Source organism: Polistes dominula, unplaced genomic scaffold (genome assembly GCF_049000335.1).
Source record: "Polistes dominula isolate Pdom_NZ unplaced genomic scaffold, Pdom_raw_medaka contig_540, whole genome shotgun sequence".
In the NCBI taxonomy this organism is placed as follows: domain Eukaryota; kingdom Metazoa; phylum Arthropoda; class Insecta; order Hymenoptera; family Vespidae; genus Polistes; species Polistes dominula.
This window is the reverse complement of record NW_028301022.1, coordinates 38,270-45,736: the sequence shown is the minus strand read 5'-3', so window position 1 is coordinate 45,736 and position 7,467 is coordinate 38,270. Positions and strand designations below refer to the sequence as shown.

General features: G+C 46.9%; 1 non-coding gene across 1 annotated transcript; it reads left to right on the top strand.

Moving 5' to 3' along the window:
* The first annotated feature begins 6,024 nt into the window (after nucleotides 1-6,024).
* On the top strand, nucleotides 6,025-6,221 carry LOC149031966 (U2 spliceosomal RNA). Its single transcript, XR_016177127.1, has one exon. It is a non-coding gene; the product is annotated as a U2 spliceosomal RNA (small nuclear RNA).
* The last annotated feature ends 1,246 nt before the right edge of the window (nucleotides 6,222-7,467 follow it).

Sequence of the window (7,467 nt, the reverse complement as noted above, 5' to 3'; positions counted from 1 at the left end):
TGATAGTTGGCGTTAATTAATTACGATTAGTGTAACGTTAATTAATTATATGTTTTATTTCTATTTTTGTTAATTGTTCGTTTAACACTCGCAAATACGTCAAAACTCGTTTATTCTATTTATTTTATTCTATTTATTTATTTATTTATTTATTAGTTCTTGTGTATATTTGTTTTAAACTATTTTAATTAAATTAATTAAAATTGGTCTAAAACAAATATCCATCGGGTGATTAAAATATCTTACTCGTCAAGCTAGGGGGTAATCAAAACAATTAATTAATTTATTTTATTTTATTTTATTTTATTCAATTACTATTACATTTTATTTAATTTAATTTCATTTATATATATTATTAATACGATCGTAAGATATTCTAAATCACCCGTTAAATTAGATTGATATACGTTCGTTACGAAGATTCGAAAATACCCTTGACCTTATTTACCCAACTTTCTCCTATCCTTTGTTTTCCTTTCAAACGTTAAATCCCCAACGTTCACAGATTTATCTGTCAACGTTGTTTCCTTCCCCTTTCCTTCCCCATCCTCTTTCGAATCTTCGTAACGTGTGAACGCGTGCGTTTTATTTATTTATTTATTTATTATCTGTTAAATTTATTAAAAATACGCTGCGCTACACGTGTCACTTGGACACGATTAAAAAAGGCAAGGAAGGCGGGCTCTGTACCGACTGGGTAATTGTTCGTCTGCCGGTGGATGCCGGTTATCCAACGCGACGCCGTGAGCAAGACTTGTTTTATCGTCGACGATAAAACATATTTTAAATTATCGACTGTGGCCACCGGTGGCCACTAATACATTTTATTAATTTATTCTATTTTATCTATTGACTTTTTTTACTTATTTATTTAATTTATTCTATTTTATTATTTATTGACGTTTTATATATTTTATTTTATTTTTATTTTATTGACTCCTTTTTATTTATTTAATTAATTTTATTTTTATTTTATTTTATTTATTGACGTATATCTATTTTAATTTATTTTATTTATTAACCTTTTTTTATCTATTTTAACTCATTAACTTTATTTATTTTAATTTATTTTACCTTTTTTTTATTTTATTTAACGACTTAATTAGTTATTTTATTTATTGACTTTTAATTTTATTTCTTTTTATTCTATTTATTTATTGACAGCTTATTTATTTATTTTAACTTATTTATTAACCCTTTTTTTTTTTTTTTTATACTTATTGACTAACCTAATTTATTTTAATCTATTAACTTATTTATTTATTTATTATTTATTTTTATTTATTTTCTTATTTATTTTTATTTATTTTCTTATTTATTTTATTTATTACTTATTATTTATTAATTTTAAAAAAATATGACATCGCTCACGGCGGCCCAGGTCGGTGCGGAGGACGTTAGGGAGATAGTCATATTAAACCCTACCGTCACAGAGCTTCGGTGCGAGCTCTGTCCTGCCGAAAAAATAGGCAGGATGCACCGCGATGGTCGTCGAGATGGGATCTTTGCGGGGGGAGGAGGCACGAAGATTATATTAAACATTTAAAAAACTATCACAAAGAAATACCAATTACAAAATAATACATAAATGTGCGGTGTGTGGTTACATTGGCGACGGGGTATATGCCCGTCGTCAAGTAACCATGCACCACAAAAAGATGCACATGCCTCCGCCCCCCCCTCGAAACGCGCGTGTTCCCCCCAGAACACCCTCACCACCACCGCGTATACCCTCTCCAGACTCGGACTCTGGGGATTCATTCGCAAACGTCGTGCAGAGGCGGGCGAGAAACACCGAGCCCACGGTCCCCCCAACACCACCCAGAAGGAGGACCCCACCACCCGCAACACCCTCTCCACCAGAACCACCAGCCCCCGAACCCCCTTCCAGAAGAGGAACCACGGAGGCGGGTGACAAGGTCTCAGTCAAGGGGCCCCCGCACACCATCCAGGAGGACCCCGTCACCCGCCCGTCACCCCCCAACACGACCAACCCAGTTGGAGCCCCTCCTGGAGGAGGGGGAAAGATCCGTCGGCCCGCCCCTCCCCACACCACGGAGTCCGCCTCCCACAGCAGCAAGGAGGGTCTTCAGGGGGCTTCTCTCCCTACGTCAAACGGGAGCCCGTCGAAGGATGGTCTACTCACCACCGCAGTCGCCGGAGCAGGAGGTGGCCACGAGCTGCGCTCCGGCGACCCTCACTACGGCAACGACCACCACCACAACCTGCACGGGCTCCCTTCCATCGACCAGGGCAACGCCACCACAGGGAAGAAGTCCCCCTATACAGCCGCCAACACCATCTGGGCGGCCGCCAACACCACCCCAGCAGTTGCCAACACCACCGGAGCACCTGCCAACACCCCCCCCTCGACCGCAAACACCACCTGAGCGGCCGCAAACCCCGCCCCTGCAGACAAACCCTGAACCCAGGAGGGCGGTGGAACAAGGAAGGGGAGCAGACCCTCAGGAGCGGACTCCGCCCCCATCAAGGGAGGGGGAACAAGAAGAGGAATGGAGGCTGGTGGGGAGTGGAAGAAGAAGTGGAGGGGGAAGAAGAGGAAGAAGAAGAGGAGAGCCGACGTCCCCCGGGTCCGAGTCTAATCCCGAGAGACCCGCCGGAAACCGTCCTGACCCTGGGGGTGATTCCCCCCATAGCCCTACACATCAGCCCGTACCCCTCACACAGAATCCCTTTCCTCTCCCTTCCCACAGATGATGCCGGAGGGAGTAGTTTAGATAATGGGGGGGAGGGGGCCCTCCCCTTTGTGGGCGCGGGGCGGCCTCGTCGTCCGTCGGGCGGTCAGTCTCCTCCTGGTTCTGCTGGAGGGCGTGGGGGGGTTGGGCGTCGTCGCGCCAATCCCTCCTCGCCCAACAGCGATCAGGGGGTGCTGATCCGTCTGATTGAGGCGGCGGGAACCGTCCAGGAGTTGGAAAACGCCGCCCCCCCCCCCCCCCCCCCCCCCCCCCCCCCCCCCCCCCCCCCCCCCCCCCCCCCCTTAAAGGGTGGCGGAGTTTTTCAGCTCTCGTGCGCAGCGAAGGGGAGGGGAACAGGGGGGGCCTGATACCCAGACGAGGGGGAGGAGACGTCCCAACCGAGTCCATCCTACACCTATCCCGCCGGAAGGGAGCCAGGAGAGAGTGCGTCGGGCGACCCGTCTCCAGCAACTCTACCGAACCAATCGGCGGCGGGCCATAAGGGAGGTGGTTTCGGGCCCGCCCACGGCATGTTCCATTGACCGTGAGCGGATCCGAGACCACTTCCTGGAGGTCCACCGAGTTAGAGAAGCTGGGGGCGGCGACCCCGACGTACTCGTGCAGCAGCCCACAAATCCTAAATCTGGATGTGGCCCTGACCGCTCCCCTGGGAAGGATGGAGGTCTCTGCCAGGCTCAGGAGGATGAAGAACTCATCCCCTGGACCTGATGGGGTCCTCTACTCCGACCTAGGACGAGCGGACCCAGGATGCCACATCCTAACATCAATATTCAACGCCTGTTTGAGGCTGGGTGCTGTCCCTGACTCCTGGAAGGCTTCTATTTCCATACTCCTCCCCAAGAAAGACAATCTGGACTCCTTGGACAGCTGGCGCCCGATAGCGATGGGGGATACAACCCCAAAGCTATTTGCGGCGCTAGTTGCCCATCGCCTAACCGTCTGGGCTCAGGAGGGGGGAAGCTCAGTGCGTCTCAGAAGGGCTTCCTCCCCTATGAGGGTGGTGTGGAGCACAATTTTGTGCTCCAAGAAATTTTAGCAGACAGTAGGAAGAAAGGGAAAGAGGTAGTGGTCGTGTGGTTGGACCTTGCCAACGCGTTTGGTTCGGTCCCCCACACGACTATCTTTGAGGCCCTCCGGCAACATCATCTGCCTCCTCTTTTCCTAAACATAATAAAATCCTACTATGAGGGGGTCACCACTAGGTTCAGGACGGCGGATGGCTTAACCGATCCCATCCCTATCCGCTCAGGGGTACGTCAGGGCTGTCCCCTGAGCCCAATTGTTTTTAACCTCTGCATGGAGTTTTTGTTGCGACCACTCGCGGGCATCAACGTCGGGTACCGGATCCATGACCAACTCTTCAACAGCCTGGGGTACGCGGACGACGTCGCCCTAATAGCAAACTCCCGGGTCGGCATGGAGACGCTGTTAGCGTCCATTGAAAACTCTGCGCGCTCCAGGGGCTTCAATTTTAACGCGAAAAAGTGTGCCTCCCTCCATATTGGTGAGGGAAGGCGAAAAAATAGAGTTCAGGGCACGCGTTTTAAAATCAACGGAGAATGGATGAGGCCCCTGGAGGAGGGGGAGGCTTACTCCCACCTCGGCACACCGACCGGATTCAACTGCGCACAGACGCCTGTGGAGCTTCTCTCCCAGGTCATCAGGGACATCAGAGCGGTGGATTCCAGCCTCCTTGCCCCTTGGCAGAAGCTCGACGCGGTAGCTACTTTTGTACTGCCGCGCCTCGACTTCTGTCTGGGGGGATCACACGTGGAGAAGGGTCCGCTGAAAGTCGTGGACAAGGTCATCAAGCGGATGGCAAAGGGGTGGCTACATCTCCCTCAGCGTGCGAGCGCGGAGGTAGTGTTCCTGCCCCCCAGGGAAGGTGGAGGAGGGCTCCTCCCGCTCGGGGACCTCGCCGACATCCTGACAATTTGCCATTCATTTAAATTCTTAACATCTAAGGATCGCGGCGTCAGGATGTTGGCGTGGGGCTCACTGAGGGAGACAGTGGCCTTCCGTTTGAAGCGCGATCCTCGCGGTGATGACCTTGCCCAATACCTGTCCGGGAGCGTCGAGGGAGACCTCTCAGGACCTTCGGCGGACACTTCCTCATTGTGGTCGAGGACTCGGAATGCCACCAGAAGAGGAGCCAATACATTTGAAATCCGGTGGGAATGGTGTGGGGAGAGCCAGGAACTCTCCCTGGTGTGTCGGGGTGGCAGGGGCCACCCAGTTAGAATCACTCCCGCGAGTAGAGAGAAGGTCGTGGGTAGGTTGAGGGCTGCAGTGATATCCTGGTACCGTGAGCGTTTGCTCGCCAAACCCGACCAGGGCAAGGTGTATGAGGTCACCTCACGGTCCAGGATAGCAAATCATTTCATGCGGAGTGGTAGAAACACCCGCTTCGCCGATTGGCGCTTCGTCCACCGAGCCCGCCTTGGTGTTCTCCCCCTTAATGGGGGCGAGACGCTGGGGGGACGGTGACAAGCGTTGCCGGCTATGCGGGGATGTGGAAACCATTCCGCATGTCTTGAACCACTGTGGCCCCCACTCTGCCGCACGACAATTTAGGCACGACGCCATTGTCGAACGCCTCTTCAAGGCAAACCGCGCGCGTGGGGTCGTCCGCGTGAACCAGGCTGTTGAAGACGCGAGCCCCCCAAACAGACTGTTACGACCTGATATTGTTATTAGGAACGAGGTCGAAAAGAAAATTGTAATCATAGATGTATGTGTTCCCTTCGAAAATAGAAGGGAGGCCCTGGACATAGCCCGCGAGCACAAAATAAATAAATACACACCCCTAGCTAATGATCTGCGTGCTCGCGGCTATGAGACAGTGGTCCTCCCCTTCGTGGTAGGAGCTTTAGGCGCTTGGGACCACCGGAACAAGGAGACCATCAACCGCCTCAAAATCAGTAAATTTTATAGCGCAATGATGAGGCGGTTGATGGTCAGCGACACGATTAGGTGGTCCAGGGACATTTACGTCGAACATGTGTCCGGTAGCCGGCAATACTAGCGGCGCTACCTTGCCTTACACAGAGGCCGAGTCGCGACTAACTTATGTTATTGTTACTGATATTTATTTATTTATTTATTTTTAACATATAATTTAGTTACTTATTTTATTTATTATTATTACATTGTACCTTAATGTATTATTACTTATCTACTTCTCTAATTATATTATTAATATTTATAGTTCTATATCTTTCTCTATATAATTAATATTGTATTGTAACGAAAAGCTGATAATTATACTTATATGTACTACCCTTTGGGGAGTATTTTTGTATTTTTCACCCCTTAACCGGGGAAGTTTTTGTAAAATTTATCAAAATAAATCTGTTCTTATCAGTTTAATATCAGATAAGCAATTCATAGAATTGCCAGAATATTAGCTATATTTTTGTAACTGGGCGGAATTCTGGAGCTTGCTTCGGGTTCGCCGCGGGTTGGAGCCAGTATTGCAGTACCGCTTTATTCAGCCCAACAATCTATATTAAAAGAATAAAATAGTTAATATTCTAGCAAGATACTGCACTTTGATCTAAATCGCAAAAGTTTCAAAGTGTCTAAGTGACGAAAATTCGGAAAATTGTGATTTATCGGGTTTCGTTGCGCATAAAAATTTTTCTCGCGTGTTTAGTGCTTCACCAAATTTCTAACATTCTTTCTTCGTCTTTGCAACGTATGTTATACTTTATTTCCTTGCGTGTTCGTGTCGTCCGTTGCCGTAATTACGTGAAATTTTACCTCTGTATATATATATATATATATATATATATATTTATTACCGAGTAAATTATTTCAAATTTCCGTAATTACGGTAACATAACCGTATGTTAATCTAATACTGTTAGGGAAATGAGTGGTTTTAATTGATAAGAAAAGACGGCCGAGCATTTGTATTGAGTGGTCGGATTTATTTAAAAGACAGCGTACACCGCGTGTCGGTTAAGAGATTCAAATGAGAAGCCGTTGATCAAATACCTTTTTGTATTTTTTTACACTGAAGTTGTTACGATGAGAAGACTAGAGAAAACAGGCTTAATTATAATAATCAGTAAAAACTGAACGATGCTGATTATATTAATCACACTGAACTTGTACTTAATGAGAAGACTTATGGTTTAACTGAGAAGACACGTGTGTTTTGTATGAGATCGAGAGTACTAATGAGATGACTTTTGTGATGTAATGCAAGACACGTGTTACGTATGTAACAGCAAAGAGATGACTGACTGACTGAGAAGCCGTGGCGTCACGGATGATTCTTCAACCGTCGCAATGAGTTCATGACGAGTCCCGCACAGAGCGACAACTGTCACGAGTTCTCATTGGGCAGAATAAATCCTAAGCAAATACTTTGACGTTATTGCGAGAATCTATTTACGGAAGGGAGAACTTCTTTTAGAATTGAAGTGATTTGAGTAGTAAAGAAACGGAAAAAGAGCTATGTAATAAAGCTATGAAATGGCTGCTATACTAAATAACGAGAGAAAGAGAGACAAACATATACGATTAAGCCTGCGAGAGAGAGACGGAATATGGCTATACAGTTTTTCCTATTCTCGGTCTCCTCTTTATGCTATGCTTCGTAGTTACCGCTCCTAGTTTTATATGTGTGTGTTTGTGCGCGACTGCATACTACAAAGCGTGGACACGTATTCTTTCGATACTCGAAATGTTTGTAAGTACAAACGATAGAAAGGTAAAAGAATAAAAGAGAGATAAGCATGTA